Source organism: Symphalangus syndactylus, chromosome 5 (genome assembly GCF_028878055.3).
Source record: "Symphalangus syndactylus isolate Jambi chromosome 5, NHGRI_mSymSyn1-v2.1_pri, whole genome shotgun sequence".
NCBI classification, from domain to species: Eukaryota; Metazoa; Chordata; class Mammalia; order Primates; family Hylobatidae; genus Symphalangus; species Symphalangus syndactylus.
The window spans coordinates 108,764,244-108,785,302 of record NC_072427.2 but is presented as its reverse complement, the minus strand read 5'-3'; the positions used below and the strand labels follow the sequence as shown (position 1 = coordinate 108,785,302).

The window sequence follows — 21,059 nt, the reverse complement described above, 5'->3', positions numbered from 1 at the left end:
TTCAGGTATTTGCTTTTTTCTCGCATTTTTACGGTATCACTTTCTTCACTTTATAGAAAATTGTATAGAAGCTGTGCTGCGTTTATTATATTAAATTATTTATTACAGATATAGCAAGAAAAATATTTTATTTAGATCCATTATTTTCACCAACCAAGAATATATAAGAATATCCCCACCTGGGCATACTTTTCACATAAGCACTGGTTAAATCTAGGCTTGCCCATATCTACACTTGACAAGTTTATCTTTAGAGTATGGTATTCTGTTCTATTCCCATAAGACAATTGCATTCATAGAACACAGGTTTCTTGTATGCAGCCTCAAATAAGATTATTGCTTAGTTTTCTGATAATTTAAAATAAAGAACAACATGATGTTGAGAATTCACTATTTCCAAGAATATTCTCATATCCACCCTGCTGAAAGTGATTTTTTTTTTATTAAATTGCTTACAGGTTGCAATATTGTATACTTCTACACCATTTTCAGTCTTTCTGACTCTCTGCTGCATTGATTTCTTAGAATTGAAATCCCCAAATGGCTGTAAAACTATGGTCAAGAGTACAAAAACCTCCTCAGAATGTATCAACTGTCCATCATAATGGTAACTATCTGGTTTTCCAGTTAGTAGAAACCTGGGTTCTCTGGGTCAGACTTTAAATGAAATTTATTTCTGTCTTTTGTTGTGGACTCTGCCCCACTACATAAGTGAACTATTTCCAAGTACGTAATTACTTTTCCCAACCTAGTTCCATTAACCTTATAGTTAGTGGAAATATCTTCCAACTTCCAAATTCTGATGTCAGTTATCTCAGTGTTTCTATGCTGGTGATTGGTTTGTTTGTTTGTTTGTTGGTTTGTTTGAGCTAGCTTCTGGTCTGAGGCTATCACAGCTATTTTGAAGTCACCGATTATTATCATAACCTTTATATTTACCTCTTGGCTTGTGCCAATTCTTAAGTTATTGTGTCTCTGCTTCAAACTCAGCTTTCTGTATTCAGCTTTGTTATTCTAGGAACGCTACAAACCATCATTCCCAATTAGCTAGCTGATGCCTCCGAGTTATGAGGAAACATGGATGAAATTTTGAAATGACATCTTGATTGTGAAAGAAGTCAGACTCCCCCAAAATATGCATGTTACATGATTTCATTTATGTGACAGGCTAAAATTGGGCAAAGTGAATTTAAGGTAATGGAATCGGAAAATGTTTTTGTCTGTGGTGTGTATGGACTGGCTATAATAAGAAAGCACAAGGAAATTTTCTTGGGTGACTATCGCAATTGAGATATGTACGGAGGTATGTACATTTGTAAAGCTCATCAAATTGTGTACTTAATATTTGTACATTTCACTGTGTTCAGATTTTAATTCAATTTTAACAATGCCTGATATAATTGAATCAGGAATAAGAAAAAAATAAATTACAGAAGGTAAAAAAGGCAAAAATTCAGAGTAATAATTTTTTTGTTTGTTTTTTTGAGACCAGGTCTTGCTGTGTAGCCTAGGCTGGAGTGCAATGGCACAATCTCGGCTCACTGCAGCCTCTGCCTCCCAGGTTCAAGCAGTTCTCCCACCTCAGCCTCCCGAGTAGCTGGGATTACAGGCGTGCGCCACCATGCCCGGCTAAATTTTTTTTTTCATATTTAGTAGAGATGGGGTTTCACCATGTTGGCCAGGCTGGTCTCAAACTCCTGATTTCAGGTGATCCACCTGCCTCGGCCTCCCAAAGTGCTGGGATTACAGGTGTGAGCCACCATGCCTGGCCGTAATGGTTATCTTTTGAGCAGGCAGGTAGTGATCCAAATGAAGTATTATAGAAACTTCTGGAATGTTGGCAGTATTTGCATTCTTGATTTGGATGCTAGTTTTGTGGGTATGATCAATTTGTGAAAATTAAATATATATATATATATATATATATATATGAAGTTGAAATGGCCTATAAATATTTGTTTTCTAAAGCCAATGATGCAATATTCAAATACTTCTTGAATTTTTGTACTAAGGTAGGCATTCAATAATACATTCATCCACAAATTTTCTTATTAATAGTAACAGAAATAAAAAGAGCACAGTAGGGGTGATGAGTGATGAACAAGAGGAAAATAAAAGGTAACTTTGTGAGGGGCAAAGTTTTGAATCTTAAGGAGTAGCAGAGTCTGTTCTATGCTTCATGTGATGTGACAATAAATTTCAGCTCTGCCCTCCTGGCTGACAGCTGTTTTCAAGATGAGAGAGAGAAATAAGAATGATTTTTTCTTGAAGAAAACAGATGGTTACTTAGGTGTGTAAATTTTTTCCAACGGAAGATTACAAAAGCAGAAAGACACGTGCTTTGTACACAGTCTTTTGTTTTATACTTTTATTGAAACTGTTAGCTGCATTGCCAACTGTCATTTTCAGTTGTCACTAATGTAACCAATGTAAAAATGAGAAATAAATATTATGGTCACTAAAACTGCTGTTGTGTTTGATGTATATGTATATTGTCTGTTCAATAGATGTTTCTCTCTTGTTATATGTTTATTTTTCAATTTTACACATCTGTCTATACACATTGTCTTTCCATATATATTAATATATGCACCGTTAAACGATTATTGGCATAACTATTAATAATTGCAAATCTGCTATAAAACCACAGCCAACCAATTTTTCTACACAAGAGAAATTATTTTACTCCAGTTTAGTAACTGAGCTACACTGGTATATAGCTGTAAGCACTTACGTTATTGCAAAGGTGTTTTAGCGATTTAGCAATATTCTTTGTGATCTTTACTGGAGAGGAACCAAAAATACTGAGGCTGTTATTCTACTGTAAATCTGTTACCCTTACTCTCTAGATTTCTAGCTAATTCCTTCCTCAGGAGCAGTCCTAAACTGTACTCTGATAGAACAAGAGACTTTGGTGTAGGCCCTTGTTGAACCAGTTTCCTTTAATCCCCAAAAGACAAAAAATAAAGAAGCCATCTCAACCCCTCTCTTCAGCTCTTTCTAATAACATGGAGAATATTTCAGCAAGAGGCTTACTTAAATGACATACCAGACAGTTCACACTATCATAAAATTCTCGGTATCTGGGTCCCCTGCCTTTATGAGTAGTGATGGGAACATCAAGTCATTGAGAGTAGTGTTTAAAGTTCATCTTCTGGTTGAGCCAGGGAGATGACCACCTTCTCAGTGTTTAAAGTTCATCTTCTTGCTGAGCCAGGGAGAAGACCATTTTCTCTGGAAAGTTTAGGAAATCTGGGAAAGACTGAAAAACAAGGTTAATATCAGAGTAATGCCATTTCATCTAACCCACAGGCATATAGGATACCTTAATTTGAACAGAATGATCACATCCATTCTGTCTTTATTAAGCATGACCTATTGAAAGTTCTGTTTATGTTGGCTTATATACCAGGAGACACATCCAGTCACTCTACAAAAAAACCGAGGACACAACCCAAAACAGAAAGGAAAGAATCCAGTAAACTACAATGGTGTCATCCTACCCAAGGAATTTGAAGTGTAGCAAGAGTAACACAGCTGCCATAGGTACCTCAGTGTTAAAACAAACAAATGCTCCCATCTTAATTTGGGAAACATTATATTCTCCTGTTCTTAAAAATAAAGGTTGTTTTCAGTAATTTTCTGTTTCATTATCTCTAAATACTGAAGCATAGTTGGGGTATATGTCTATTATATATATAATAAATATACATATATACTTAGCTTTATGTATGTACATATATTCACCTGTAAAAAGTATATACATATATGTATTTTATATATATATATATATATATAAAGTATGTATATATACTAAACTTGAATTGGGAACACGATCTTCTAAGCATGTACATAACTAAGGATATCTATATGCCTAAATACTTCTCTAGATACTTACATATATATTTCCTTTTTTTAGCATCGTGATTACTATAACTCTAGACAACTTCCAGCAAGAACAAATGTTACATGCAGTATAAAGATTTCACTTTCAGTGTAAAGATTTGAGACTATATCAGCTGAGGAATTATGTCAACTCTTCATTTTATTTTAAATAGAATTATCAATCACTACATGAACATTTACATGAAAACAGTGTAACTTAATTTCTTTCTGAAACAGAATGTTTTTTATATTAGAGCATTACATTTGAAATTTAATATCCGCGTATAACTTAGTCATTTTTATAAGCTATATTAAACTTGTATGTCATGGAAATAGACATGAAAAACCATGAATAAAATACACAAAATAAATGATTATCAAATTTCTTTTTACAAGAATGGAATATTAATAACTAATAATTGAAAACAGATAACCTTTAATCATTATTTAATATGTGCTATATGTTTTTCTAAGCAATTTATATCTCATAATTAATTTAATCTTTACTACACTCCTGGCAGGTAGATGATTTTACAAATGAATGACACAGGGAAGAGAGAGAAAAAATATTTTTCTCAAGTTTACAGCTGATTTGTTGCATAATAGGAATTTGAATCTTGACTTTGCAGCTAGTTTAAATCATAGGCTTAATTCTGTGCCATGTACTTTCTTTACTTCTCTTGTAACTGATTATGTTTTTCTAGATTTGTATTTTTAAATCTATATTAGATTTACTTTCTACATCTTTCAGTTAACATGTTATTAAATTTTTCAAAAGTTTTAGAATTATGTGTAATTATATGTCACTTTCAAATTTGGGGAAATAAACTTGGAATGTAAATAAATATATAATACAATTGGAAACAACCTTGTTATTTAAATGACTTCACTACTATGGATCAGAATTGTTTTTTCATCTTTGAGACAAATATATTAGAAGAAGTGGCAAATGCCCTACTATTTAGATTCCGAAAAATTCAAAAGCAATGATTCAAAAGCAAAAATTTAAACCCAATAATTTCCTTAACATGACATGAGGAAATTTTCCGAATTTGCTTTCTGCTTTCAATGATTGGTGATATGTTGAGGAAGATGAAGTTTATGCAAACTGGTTCCTGACACTATCCTATGACTTTAGAACTATTCCTCATCTAGATCTTGCTTTCAAAACACTTTGTAAATTATAAATAGCGACACAATGCCCCCAAATAGTAAGTAAAATGTAGAGACTTACATGATATGCATTCCCTCAAAATAGCAACTACAAATAAAATACCAAGATGAATCATAACTTTAGCTATTCTTTCTGGAAACTCATTCCAGAAAGGAAATGTAAAGTTTTCGACCTGTAATCTCACCCTATTGCACTCTGTGCTTGAAGTTTCAGTAAGTTTCAAGTGATACATGAGACTAGCTAGGAGACACCATTAAGTGATGTTCACGTCTCAGTTCTTAATGGGTACTTTGTTCTTCTTTGGATCTTATAAATGACGTTTCTTTCTTATTCTTCCCTCCGTGATGGCTCTAAATCCTTTGAAAGACCCTCTACCAATCACTCTTGTCATACTTCATGCTGAATAGCACTGTGCTTCCCAGAAAGGAAGAAACCAAATGTGTTTGTGGCACCGACCTAGAGGCATATGTCAAAATATATATGTACAAAGCCACAAGACCTATTAAAGTCTCAATTTTTTGCCCTTGAAAATTTACAATTAGCTACATGGGAGTATAAAGTCATTCATCCAGCACTTTTGACTCATTCTTCTATAGTACTTTCTCGTTCTCTCTTTTTCCCTCAATGAGAAGGATAAAGATATCATAATTTAAATGTGATGCAACATTTATCTTTGTAAGGAAAGAGACTGAAAACACTGACATTTCAAGTAAAGTCTATAATTTCTTCAGAAAAAAGAGACAAATGCCGTATAAACACAGCCTGTCACCAATCTTAATCTTTAGAAAACAAGGCATTAAATTCCACCAAAAAATGATCAATTACACTTTTCCTATTGAGAGACATTAATTTTATTATCATTCATCTGTGTTCTATTTATCTAGTTAATATTTAAAATATTACTATTTTAATAATTAATTGTTTCCTGTACACACATATACCCAATTTTCTCTATTTTTGATTTTTTTACCTCTTGAATATTCAAAAATGAGCTTAAGTTAGCATACTAAGATTATGCAACATTGTTTCAATTTCTCTCGATAATTATCCATGACCAATTCAACAAAATTTATCTCTAAAATATTTGCCTGCCTTCACGATCGTCATCAATGCTGTCTTATAACAATCTCTCATCAGCTTTCACTTGGACAACCTCATAATTGTTCTTTCTCCATTTGGCCCCTTTAAATAAACTTCCATCAAGCCTCAAGGATGATACACCTAAAAGGATATATACACCTAAAAGGATACATACACCTAAAAGGATATACGTGATACACCTAAAAGGATGATACACCTAAAAGGATATATATCCATCAAGCCTCAAGGAGGATACACCTAAAAGGATATATGATACACCTAAAAGATGGTACACCTTAAAGGATGAGACACCTAAAAGGATATATATACACCTAAAAGGATATACACCTAAAAGGATATATGCCATAACCCTGATTTAAATGCCTACTTGCCACCCTTGCACATATTATGATAGTTCATCAATGGAAAGGCTTAGTCGAAGAAACTTTTCTCTTTTTTTTTTTTTTGAGATGGAATCTCACACTGTCGCCCAGGCTGGGTTGCAGTGGCACAATCTCCGCTCGCTGCAACCTCCGCCTCCTGAGTTCAAGCGATTCTCCTGCCTCAGCCTCCCAAGTAACTGGGATTACAGGTGCCCACCGTCACGCATGGCTAATTTTTTTTTTTTTTTTTTGTATTTTTAGTAGACACAGGGGTTCACTATGTTGGCCAGGCTGGTCTTGAACTCCTGACCTTGTGATCTGCCCACCTCAGCCTCCCAAAGTGCTGAGATTACAGACGTGAGCCACTGCATCTGGCCAGCTGAAGAAAGTTTTTTCCACTTGAATTTTCAGCCTACCACACTCCTTTCCCTATTATTACATAGCATAAGCTTAGAAGCTATTCCTTTCAACAGTCTCCTAGGCAATTCTGCTTCTAATATCATCACTATAACCCTTTAGCCATCCTTCCTCACTCTGACTTACTGACAACAGTCATTCTGCTAATAGTGACAAAGTTTTTCATTCTTCCATCTCTTTGTATCACCTAGTGTAACTCTCATCACTCTCAAACTTCCACTTTACATATTATTAATAACCAAAGAAATGGTAATTAATAGGGTTAGGGTTAATTTTCTTAGAATTGGTTATTAATACGGTTATCAAAGTTGGCACATTGATAACCAAATAATTAGCTATTAATAATTTGTAAAGTGGAAGTTTGAGAGCGATGAGAGTTAAACTAGGTGATACAAAGAGATCCCTCTGCAAACCGTATTTATCTACCCTTTCATGTTAATATATTTGCCTACAACAAGAGTCAGTCCTCTGCCTGTGTGATTTTGTTAGAACACAGTTACGCTCATTGCCGCATATGTTGTTAATGTCTATTTTTGCACTACAAGAGTAAAGTGGAAAAATTTAAAGGCCAACACATGGCCTTCAATGCCTAAAATATTTGCTATTAGGCAGATTATAGAAAAAGTCCCAACCCCTGACCTACAATGTACTTTTGTTCCTTCAACTATCTAATCTCTACTTACATTCAAGATTGAGACGCATTAGTTCTACATGAAAACAAAAGAATATGCATACTGCCCATTGAAATGGGGTTACCACCACTTCTCTAAGCAAGCCTTTTTTCCTGAACAGCCATACTCTTTAAGCATACATTTATTCTATAGAAATTCCCTGTTTATTTTTCTGTCTTTGCTGTATTCTCCTTTGTAAGAGACACTTTTCCTTTTTCTATCTGCATCACAAATACCTAGAGCATAGCAAGCAGATAATATCGTTTGCAGACTTGAAACGGCAGGAATAGTGCTGGCGAGTGAAGCTCTCATTATTATATGCCTGAAGTCAAAGGGATGACAAAGTAGTAGGAAAAATGTTGTGATTACTATTTCTTATGATACAGCATTATAAGGGCACTAGATGAGATAACAAGTAAAAAAACAATGGAAGTTAATAAAGAGAAAAAACCTGATTGCCAGAAAGTAAGTCTGTCAGGAAGTTTTGTACTAAGAGGAAAAAATAGATTTGAGATCCCAACCATGTGCCAAATGCGTCTTGCTAGGATGGTATTAATGGTCTAATTTTCTTGTTTAGCTAAAACCCTAAGACAGGAAATAATATAACTATGTCCACAAACTAGGAAATTGATGAATGTTACATTCTGTCAGTTTCTGAAGTTCATGGCTCTTTAGACTAGATGAGACCAAGTTGCCCAAAAATCTCTTTTCCCAAAGCAGTGATATGGGATCTGAATGGCTATTAAACAAGCTCAAGTATGGAATGTACACATGCAAAAATAGTTTGATTTATCTCTTTTTACTGCCCCAGAATGTACAGTTTTACATTTTCCTTTCCTAATGGGAGGCCGATTCCTTAATGATAGTGTAGGGTGATACCATGACTTTTCATTCACTTTGATATTCTAAGGATTCTGCCCAGCCTGGATGAAAATACTAACCTCAACCCTTCTCAAATCCTATCTCCTACCCTTCCCTCAATAGGCTTGTACTTGGGATTGTGAAGTGGGTGAGGAAAGGTAGCTGGGTTTTCACTAGGTTTTCAACTACAGATTGTTAGAGTAGTGGATGAGGGGTGGGGAGGGTATGACTTGGTTCTAGGACAAACTTTTTTCTGTTAACTTCCAGTATCTAGTTCTCTCTTTTTTATATAACAGCATTTTAAGTATTGTTAATACATCTCTATCCTGTCTCTCGGTTCCTGCATCAAGAGAAAAAGACTGTATACAAATAATATATCCCTCATAAGTATCAAACTCAATAAATAAATGTACCCAATAAATACAGCATTAGAATATAAGAATATATTTTCAGTATATTTGTTAACTATGTAATTTGAATAGATTAACTGAATACATTTTTAATGTATTCAGGAATGTGAAGAATACATTCACAGAAATACATTTTGAAATGTTCTGCCATATTTTCAATAAAAGACATATGAACAATAATACATCTGCAGGGAAAATAGTCTTGAGATTTTTTGTTTTTGAGTAAGAAATTTATAAGTGCTTTTTACATCCTCTATTGGTTTTTGAATGCTGTTAATAACTCTGGGTTTGAAGGTATTCTCTCCTCCTTTTCAAGCATATGACTATCCCTTCTCATTCTGGAGACATGGGCTGCTTAAACCAGCATTTCACCCTCAAATATTTCCAGCAAAGAAAGAACCAGGCTCTGTGCTCATAGTTGTCCCCAACAAACAGGTGGCACATGTCAAGTTTTCCTATGAATATTCTACCCATACTGTCCCCAGCCTGATTATATTGCTAATTCCACAATTTAGCAAACTCCTTGCCAGGGATCAAGATCTCAGTGTCCTCTATCTGTACACAATGCAGCCATCAAAAAGAATGAGATCATGTCCTTTGCAGGGACATGGATGGAGCTGGAGGCCATTATCCTGAGCAAACACACACAGGAACAGAAAACCAAATACTGTATGTTCTCACGTGTAAGTGGGAGCTAAATGATGAGAACACATGGACACATAGAAGAGAACAATAACACACATTGGGGTGTTTTGGAGGGTGGAGGGTGGGAGGGGAAAGAGGATCAGGTAAAACAACTGATGAGTATGAGGCCTAATACCTGGGTGATGAAACAATCTGTACAAACAACCCCCATTACAGAAATTTACCTATGTAACAAAACTGCACTAATCCCCCTGAACTTTTAATGAAAGTTGAACATATATAAATATATGTATATAATATCTTGATACTGAAGTGTGTGTATGTATATAATATATATATATATATATATTATATACACAAACTGTGGCAATCAGGGCCGTAAGAATGCTCAGGGAGACTTGGGACAAAGCAGGGCTTTCTGCAATGAGGTGAGACGGGATGAAATTAAGGAAATTATGTTATTTCCATGTGAAAGGGTGACCCAGAAGGCACAGAGCTTGAGGATGCTCAGATCACACCAGTTATCAAACTCTAATTCAATGAGATCATATTTTCCTCCATCTTAGAGGTTCACGATCCTTTTTTGTTTTAAGAGATAAAGTCTTGCTATCTTGCTCAGGGCTCAAAAGATACTCCAGCCTCAGCAGAATGCATTTTAGTGGCTCATTTTCAAGTCTTAAGAGTTTCTCGAGTGATCATCTATTCTGTTCTGCTACTCTACACAAACACACACACACACGCACACACACACACACACGCACACACACTTCAAAATCAAGAGATTGCCCCCCCTTCCTTGGTTTGGGAAATGGAAAATAAAACATCTCAGAAATCCCAAAGCAACATAATTCTTCATTTACTTTTCCCTAAAGGCTATATAGTTGGAGATACATAGGTGGGGACCTGCGGTGATGGTTGTGGAATACCAGAACCAGCGTGGCCATCTATTAACAAATTCTCAGAAACATTTACGCCTATAATTTTTATAGTTTCTTGGTCATGACTTTGGAATATAAAGTATTTAGTGTCTCTTTTTCTTCATTCTTGAATTCTAGTTGAAAAAGCCAAGGATTGGAAAGATCCATTCAAAATTACATCTCATAAGTTTTAAAAATTGAATTGTCAGAGAGGGAAGGCTGGTTGAGAAAGTCACATGGATCTGAATAGTAAAATATACAGAGACACAAAAGGACATGGTGTGTTGAACAACCCTGAATGCTTAGAATTTTGGAATGTAAAAATCCAAAAGTAAAGAGGAGAAGGTGAAGAGGGAAAGGTTTTCAGGAAACAGATGAGCAAGTGTCTTTCATGCTCTATTTAAAGTTTCAAACATAGTGAAGAAATTTGCTTTTTATATTAAAGGATATTCTCATCTAGATATGAGAAATTTTCAGAAATGTGTCTCACATTATTTTCTTTAAGCAATTCTACCAAAATTGAATATCTTTATCCATTGGATCTGAAGAGCCTCATGGCTGGGCAAAGTGGATCACACTTGTAATCCAAACACTTTGGGAAGCCCAGGGGGGAGGATCCTTTGAGCCCAGTAGTTTGAGGCCAGCCTGGGCAACATAAGGATAACCCAAAAAAATAAAATAAAAATAACCAGGCATGGTGGCTCATGTCTGTGGTCCCAGCTACTCAGGAAACTCAGTGGGGGAGGATCAAGCAGGAGGCTGAGGCTGCAATGAGCTGTGATCGTGCCATTGCACTCCAGCCTGGGCAATAGAGCAGATTGTCTCAAAAGATATAAATAAATGAATGATTAAATAATAAAGATCTTCACAAGTATAAAGGGTAAAATTTCTGTAAAACATATTTTTATTATTTGCACAATGTCTTACTTAAAACAGGAAAGATTCTCAACATGATTTTTATACACTTTAAATTTTAGCATCGAAATTTGAATAAAGATGTTGAAAATAGTTCAGTTGACAGCTCTGTGGGGAAACTCCCGAGAAGTAGATGGTTGGAACAAATATCAAATCAGAAAGATATTAAAGATGGCTGAACAAGAGCAGACTATTAGGTGGAATATATAGAAATCAGTTAATACCAAAAAAAGTAAGTGTGCTGCATGTTCTGAAGCTATAAATTATCCTGAATTACTCACCTATCTAAAGAATATGATCTCTGTGGGTTTTTAAGTGGATATTAAAGGAAGTCTCATTATGCAAAGAGCAGATTTTTATAACTCTGGAAAGAATATGCCAAATAGTATAAAAATCTGGAAGCATGGTTGAATAACATTATCAGTTTCCAAAGATAAAATAGGAAATTCTAAGAATAAAAGTGTTGTCCATTTTTATGTTACATTCTCCAGTAAAAATAGCCAATGTTTCAAGCGATGACAATAAGTAGGGACTGAGAAGTATAAATTTATTCTATAAGTAAATGATACTACACTGTCAAAGTGAACAATGTATACTTGATTAAAATGTACAAATGTGAAGAATCACAAAGTGGAATCTTTGTAAGACTCAGATATTGAAATTTGATTAAAAATAAATGAAGCACGAACATGATTTTTTCTTTTTTATTGATACATATTCTCTGGTGGGAAATACCTATTGAAATTGTTTAATGTCTAATAAGTTGTTTTCATTTGTAATAAAATGATTATATAAGCATAAATATTTTAAATATTAAATTAAAAATTTTTATATGCTTCAATATTATATTCATAAAAGATGTTTAAAGAATCTATTGACAAGATAATCAGTAGAGATACATTTCTATTTTACAAATTAAAAAAGGACCAGGTAAAAGGTAATTTTAATGTGCAGATAAGGTTTTGAAAAGAGATGAATAAGTCTAAATATGTATGCCAATGAAATTGTCTACTCTAATTGGATAAATTTTATTTTGAAATGTTAATATAAACTTTATTTAACTCAGGAGAAAAATATATTTAGGCAAACACTACAAAGCATAAAACTTGCTGCTCAAAAAATCTAGATGCAAAGCTAGCCTTTAGAGAATTATTCAATTAAAGTATAATTTTCCCTTTTTTCTTTTTTTATTATACTTTAAGTTCTAGGGTACATGTGCACAACGTGCAGGTCTGTTACATACGTATACATGTGCCATGTTGGTGTGCTGCACCCGTTAACTCGTCATTTACATTAGGTATATCTCCTAATGCTTTTCTAGTGTGTTATATTTTAGCTGAGAGTAAGAACCTAATTTCTTAGTGGAAAAAAGCAAATGTAGACAGTCAAGGTAAGGCGTTTCAAGTGAAAGGAGAAAGGAAAAGTCAAGCCTCATGGCCATTGTATCACTTGGAAGTCACACTTTATGTCATCATCACTAGTGACGACACACATCTCTTAATATCACTAAGTCCTCTGGCTCTATTTTGTATGCATGGCATGTGGATATCAATCATTTCTAATATCTGAGTTTTGGAAACAACCTTACACATTAAGTTTATGTAATCTCTAATCATCAAAAATTGCAAAGTCTTCATTGTGCCCTGCAAGCCTCTGCTAATCTTCAGGTTTTCACTAGCTCTAAATTTACTCTTATGGTAATTTATATAAAACCATTTCATATAATAAACTGCATATATAATTGAAAAGGATTTGCGATTATGATAAAATAGTTATCTAATTGCTGTAATTCTCCATTATTTTCCTAGTAGACTACTGAATTCCTGAATTTCCAATTCAACGTGTGCCCTAAATTTAACACAGTGTTACTTTCAACGACTTACTCTCCACATTGATTCTCATGCTATTTAATTTTAGTTATGAGCAAATACAACTATCTTTATTGAATCATGTAGGGTGTTCATATAAAATTTGTTTGCAGCTTATCTATGATATTTTGAGAATTATAATACAAATCATAATACAAGAGGTATGTGCAAGACATGAAGATCACAAAATAAACACAAAAGTAGAGTTTTAACCCACAATTTCACAGTCTTACAGGGAAGATAGACATATATCCGGTAGTATAATAACATGTGACAAGTGCATTAACAAAGATTCAGATAACACTGTGAGTGTACAATGAAAATACACTACTCATACTTGGGAAATAAGAGGAAGTTTTCTAGGTAAGGTGATGACTAAGCTGGCCCTAAAAGAACACACTAGGAGAAGTGTAATGTGGGACTGGAGAGATGAAGGAAAAGGTGTTTCAGGCTGAAAGAGCCATAGGAACAACAAGAAATAATTATATACATGGAAAATGTTCAGGAAATGAAAAGCAGGAACAGAAGCATAAATTCTAGAGGAAAAAGATTCAGATAATAAGATAGAAGAGTGCAGTCATGAAGATTCCCCTCAACTGAAGTGGTTTTAGAAACTGAAGGGTTGGAATATAGAAAGATATTTGATTTGGGGAGTTAGGGAGGGCGAGGTGACAAACATAACTCCGAGATTTGGACTTTGGGTGGAAGATCATAACGGCAAAAAACCACATAGGAATACAGAAAAAAAGGGTACTGCTTACATAGTTTATCCATTAGAGTTGTAAGGCTGCAATCAATAGAAGGCAATGTTGGCTATCTTAGGTAGAAAGGAAACATGTTGGGAAAGGCAGCCTCTAAGATGTTTCCCAATCATGTGAATCCCCTAGGATTCACAGCCTTGTATAATCCCCTTCCACTGACTGTGGGCTGAATTTATTGACTTACTTCTAATGAATAGAATAAGCCGAAGTGATGGGATATTACCTCAGGGATTAGGTTAACAAGAATGCTGTGGTTTTAATCATGGATGTTCTCTCTTTCCCTCTTGGATCACCAACCCTCGTAAAACCCAGCTGCCATGCTGTAAGAAAGCCTTGTAGAGAGGCCCATATAGCAAGTTTGGAAACAAACTTTCTGAGGTCTGCCAACAGCCACATGAGTGAGCTCACCTGCCCCAGCTGAGGCTGGCAATAACTGCAGCCCCACCAACAGCATGATTGCAATCTCATTAGAAAACTAGAGCTGGAGGCACCCAGCTAAACCACTCCCAAATTTCTGAGCCACAGACACTGTAAGAAACAATCAACGTGGTCATTTTGAGTTGTTTCATTTTGAGGTAATTTGCTTTACATCAACAAATAACTAACACAGGAAGATATCAGATGGGGCATAGTTAGAATAGTAGCCATGAAAATAGGACAGCATCCAGAAAAGAAACCGAAGCAGCAAGAACTGCTCAACCATGCAAGAGGGATGCCATCATTGAAATAAGTGGACTTCAAGTTTTTGGTCCTTGTATTACAATATCCAGAATGATGGAGACAGAATCCAATTGTCTGTTTCAGAAACATGCTCACCCTTAGACTACAATATGGTAAATTAAAATACCTGCAAAAATAGCCTTTTACATTCCCTAAACACTCCTTTGGCATCTGCAGTGAGAGGGCAGAGCTCCTGGTCTGATAAAAATGCATTCAAATGAGAGAGAGAGAGATTTTTCCAAAATAAAACCAAGCAGCCATCAAGAAAGACAAACTGGTGTTGGGTTGACAACACACAGTGAATGCCCACTGTCTGCGGAGGAAGGAATCTACTATTGGACATAGTAACATTTTTATGACATCTAGGTGAAGATGTGCATGAACAGTTTAATATTTGGGTCTAAGCTTAAATGAGAGAAGCCAGGACGTAGTTGAGAGTCATCAGCACTTAGCTGGCATTGGAGTAAAGATAAATTTATTTTTCCATTTGAGGGAAGCAGGTCAAAGAAGAGACTTTGACTGATGATGGGATGCTATGAAATAACAACAATGCAAAGAAATATTTCAAAGAAATATCAATATTTGAAAGAAAAAGAGAAACACATAGAGATAATAAGAAATAACAGTAATTTGAGAAGAATCAACAGAATCTTGGGCACCAAAGTCAAGGAGAAGAGAATTTCAAAGAAGTGACTGGCAGTATCAGTTGTACTAGAATATTTCAGTCAAATATCAACTACAAAATGGCCTTTACTTTTGGAAATCAATGTTGATGGATACCTTTCCTGAAAACACGTCAGTCATATCAGTATCAATATCAAAATCGTGTTCATAAAAGTTGGTGGCTATTCATTGCACTTAGAATCAAGTTCCAAGTTCTAGGCTTACTTTCAAAATTCTCACATAATGTATCTGCTCAATTTAGTACCTGTAAAGACTGCTTATCTCCCTGGCAAGATTATATTTCACTTCAAAGATGGAGACTGTATCTTGCTTTTCTATCTACTATAATATCTACCCTAATATGAAGAATATAGGAAGTTATCAATAAATCCATTTTTCATAAAAGGTGTTTACATTGTTCATTCTATTACATATCATTTATCTTCCTCTCTATTTTTATAAAACCTAGACTGTTAATAAGCCAACTTGAATACAGTTTAAATTACAGGCTGACACTAAACAAAGTCTGTCTTTCTAGTTCGCTTGCTCTCTCTCAAGCATGTGTGTCTGAATTTCCACGGAGTCAATAAAACAGAGTTATAGAGTTCACTATATCTTTAATCTTTTCCCTCTTGTCTACTAATTGCAAAGAAAGCAGACTGAGTCTAGATACTGTTAGCCTGTTTATAATTATCCACCTTTGCTTGACTATGTATCCTTTTTAGTAAAGAAAACCAATCAACAAACAAACAAAAAACCAACCAATTGTCACTGTGTGATTTATTTCCTAAACGAAACCACCACCAAACAGATAGCTACACTAATATAAAGACAAGTTTTAAACAGGCCACATTAAGTAATGTGTGAAAAATAAGCTTTAATATTGAAAAAAAAGAAGTAAGCCTAAAAAATGTTGTAATGTGTGCAATCTACACCATTTCTGTTTTTAATTTAAGAGGTGTTGTGTTTGAAGATTTACTGGTCCATTGTAACAGCAGGGCAAAAGGGTTAGAGGAGTATTGGGGTCAACAAGATTCCAGTTTTTCTTTACTATTTAAGCCACTTTTCTAATAATCATGCAAACTTGGGGAAAATATTTCATAAACCTAGTTTTAAAAGTAAACTCTTTTCAGTATTTGTTTTAGTTACTTTGGTTATATATTTGGAAGATCTTTTCCCAGGTTAACAGAAATACCGATTTGTTTCAGTGTCTCCCAACGTTAATATTTTATAAGTCTTACATGCAGTTTGTGACATGACTTATTTAAAGTTAGCAGGAGAGCAGCCATCATTCTTTGCCAATTCCAGTTCGCATACTAAACGCAGGCATTCTCCTGCAGTACAGCACCTGCATAAATTTGAAAAATTGAGAATCATGAAAATGGTATTTCAATAGCAGTTCAGTTCAGCAAAGGGACAAAATTTATCATGTGACATAACACCTTGAACAAGGTTAATGCCCTGCGGAAACCACATTTCCCTGAAAAAGATTTTGTTGTTGATGATGATGATTTTAAATACATACATAATCCTTCAATTACACATTTTTTCTCTCATATCTAGATAGTGCTAAATTATAGGTCAATATCATAAAAAGAAAAAAAACTATAGCTACAGTAAAAATAATGTATAAGAGGCATGTAAATAAATAAATAGCTAAATGGGAGAGAGCCAACAACTCTTCTTAAATAGTGAGTATCTGATGGAATTTTATTTTACAAAATGTGTTAATGCTTGCTAATGTTTTTAATTTTTTTATCCATTCCCAAATTCAAAGGTAATGACAATTCTGACAAGACAAGAAATTATAATATAGTTACATGAATTATACAGCTAATAGTCATTTTGTGCTCTTTCTTTTTAACCAGGGAAAACTGTCCCATTTTAATACACACACAAGGAGAGAGACACACAGAAAGAGTGAGAGACAGACAGAGAGAGGTACACACACACACACACACACACACACACACACGGAATAAAATAGTCTGCCCCTACTCTCAAGTTAGAAATCATCAATTATGAGGAATTTGGCAAGTGTGGATACTTTGTAGAACTTGAAAACGTGTAATAAACTTTAAAAGTTTGCCTGTAATAAATGGTTTCTTCATCTGTGCTCCCATCCCATACTCATCCTCTTTTTCTCTCTCTCTCGTACACAAACCATATAATTTTTTTCACAAGGAATCAAAGCAAAGCAAATTACTGAAATTTCTGGAAGACCTCAATCTTTCTTAGCACTGAAAATAACAGATATGGGCAGAAAACTTTACAGGGAACTCAGGAAATAAAATAAATATATTTTTGAACATAGCAATAATTTTTACTTGGCCTGTAAAAATTTGTAAAGTTTCTATTTTGTTTGATTGAGATGGAAGGGTTCGTATGGTATAATTGGCCCCATGTTTAAAATTGCACGTATATAAAATTATAATCTGAAAGGTAATTAACATAGTACTTTGTAATTCCTATTTTTACAATTTTTTTTTTTGAGATGAAGTCTAGCTCTGTCGCGCTTGCTGGAGTACAGTGGCGTGATCTTGGCTCATTGCAACCTCCACCTCCCGAGTTCAAGCTATTCTTCTGCCTCAGCCTCCTGAGTAGCTGAGACTACAGGTGCCCGCCACAATGCCCAGCTAATTTTTTGTACTTTTTAGTAGAGACAGGGGTTCACCATGTTGGGCGGGCTGGTCTCGAACTCCTGACCTTGTGATCTGCCTGCCTCAGCCTCCCAAAGTGCTGGGATTACAGGCATGAGCCACCATGCCCTGCCTTAAGAATTAATGTTTAAGATGCGGGTTAAAAAATAAGCTTAAAGCAGCCGTTTTTCAAAGGAAAAGTCAAAATTCTTTAGGGGGATATAGCAACTACAGTTGTCCCAGTAATTGAGGGGAACGTCTTCCTCTTCAGCTTGGTAACTACCAGGGAGATGACAAAAGAAAGTCTGTCAGGCTTTCTGCCACCATTATGCTTGATTTGATTTAACAATTATTTAAAAGTTGATAAGTATCTCTGGAACAATTTTAGGAAATTATATTTGAACTTTGAATCTTTTTATTGTGCAAGAATGTATCTGTGATAGTATATACAATTTTATATACATATGTATCTTATGTGTAAATATATGAATACACAAATGTATACAGATACATTCATGGGGGATATTGTAACTGCCTCAAGTGCACACATACACACACACACTCTCTCTGTCTCTCACTCTCTCACACACACAAACACACATGTAAGCCTTCATTCAATGGTTTAAATTTCCTATGGAATCTTGTTTAAAGTATTTTATGGCACAATTTTTGCAAATTAAAATGGCATAAGATTTTCTTTAATAACATTTTATTTGGATACTGTGAACTAGGTAGTATGAGAATATGATACATTTCTCATATTCAACTAATACAGGTATGTCTAATCTTATTAACAGTGCATAACTGAATGTCTATGACATGCTAATAGGTAAATGTATTATTGCTATTAATATAAAAGTGACCTGAACTCTTATTACATGTACAGCTTATTATCCTGCCTATATAAGAATATAGCTTATTATCCTGATGACATATAATAAATATAAAAATAAAAACAATTTTATAGTTTGATAGATAGTGGAAAGACAGTATTTTGCTTTGGAAGTACTAAGAGATATGAAAGTCAATATTGCCATCTTTGTACCATTTATCTTTAACTATTTCTTCTGTCAGATACTGGTGACAGAAAAAATGATCAAGATGTATTTCTTCCCTCAGAAAATCTAGAGTCTTATTTTCATGTTCCCTATTTTCTGTCCTTCCCTCCCAAATATATTTTCCCTGCTTACCAATATTTCACCTCCTTTTCTGGCAACAGACACAAGCACATTCATACAGGAACATTGTAGAATTTTCTTGAAGCGACCTTGATTGTGTCAAGCATGTCAATGACAATGCTTTTGTGGTAGTCTCTTTACATCCTAAGTAATCTAGGACTCGTTGTAGTCAAAGATAATTCATTTATAAGAATAAGAAAATGCTTAGGAGTCAATGTGTTTTCTCTAATGAATAGTTCAAATATTCATTTGTTTTAGAAAGAGATGTGTTCATTTATGCCTTTATTCACTTTAGAAATATTTATAATCTGATCTATCTGTGCTGAACACTCTGCTATGAATTTAAAAATCAGAGGATTTAAGAGTCTAAAGTAGAAACAATTAAGTGAACAAGTAAAATATAAAGAAAAAAATGGCTACAGAAAATAATTTCAGACCGGGAGAGTGTGCCAGCTCTTTCTGTAGTGTTGCAAGAAAGCTTCTGTGAGGAGGTCATAATTGAGTTGATTATTTAAGGTTGAGTAGGATTTTACCAGATGGTACTTCACACTGGGGATGTGGGAGGGGAAGTCACTTCTGCCAGAGGAGAAATCACATGAAAAAGTATAGAAGAGAGAAAGGATAAAAATTGTAGAGACTTGAAGTATATAAGAAGAGACTTGTGTGTTAACACTAAGATACATAAATCCTAGACAATAGGAGGTATTTAAAACATAAAGTAAGGAAATGTTATCCTTAATTTTTGTTGTATATTTTAACTTTTAAGTGCTTGAGTGAGCATTTTAATTTCGTGTTTTTAGTTATAATCCTCACACTTTATAGGGAAAATATTTTGAGTCATATAAGATTGGCGTTCCTCTGAAGTGTTTTCATAATATACTGAATCTCATTTGTCCTTTAATTTGTCAGACTAAATTGTTTTTTCTTGCTTATAGCTTTATATCCCTTGTGATTCAAGGATAAGAATGATATTTCTTATACACTTAGAGGGCCCCTAGGATTTCAAATACAACAAAATTGTAACACTTATTTGGTGTATAAATGAATGAATGATCCACTCTTCCTCTCTCTTTTCTCCTGGGAAGTACTTGCTCCTTATCCAGTATCTTACATCTCAGTAAATGTCACCACAATTTAATCAATTGCTTGGGACTTTTACTTGGAATTTTGTTTTTAACTCCTTTCCTTCACAACACACACTAATCCATGAGAAAATCCTATTAGTTTTTTTCTTCATATTACGTCATGCATTTAACAACTTTTCACATGCTCAACTATTGCCTGAACTATTACAATTTCTTACTGACTCATGTTCTCAGGTTACACTTGACAGTTCCCATAGAGCAGTGTTATCTTTTAATATAAATGTAAATCTGATCATATTGCTATGATCCTCAACGTGGTTTTTTTGGTTCCACATCTGTCTATGATGTAGAAAACTGAAAAGAGCATCATTTCCACTTAAACAATTAAAGGCCGGATACACTACAAAATTAAAGCTTTCTTTGAACCCAGAAGTCAATTTCTACTATTCCACATATAATATTTAACATTCAATAACAAAATAAGCAATAATTAAAACACAAAAAAGGAAGAAAAAAAGGATTACTAATAGACAAAGCAATCACTGGAACCAGACTCAGGAATGACCCCATGTTGGAATTCACAGAGAGACAATTTATAACTATAATTAATATGGTAAATTACCAAGTGCAGCATGGAAAAATATATGGGGAATTTCAAAAGATACAGAAAAGATATTTAAAAATGTGAAATAGGGATGCTAGGCAAAACAAAGACACAGACACTGACAAACACACACACACATCAGCACTACTGAGAATAGAATTACTTAACTGGAAGCCAAAGCAA

At 34.4% G+C, this 21,059-nt stretch overlaps 1 long non-coding RNA gene across 1 annotated transcript in view; it reads right to left on the bottom strand.

Annotated features, from left to right (window-relative positions):
- Positions 1-2,370: 2,370 nt before the first annotated feature.
- The window catches only part of LOC129481814 (uncharacterized), a 35,366-nt gene continuing 16,677 nt past the window's right edge, over positions 2,371-21,059 (bottom strand). Inside the window, exon 3 of the long non-coding RNA XR_008657519.2 lies at positions 2,371-3,262. This is a non-coding gene — a long non-coding RNA (uncharacterized lncRNA). The remainder of the gene's footprint in view (positions 3,263-21,059) is intronic.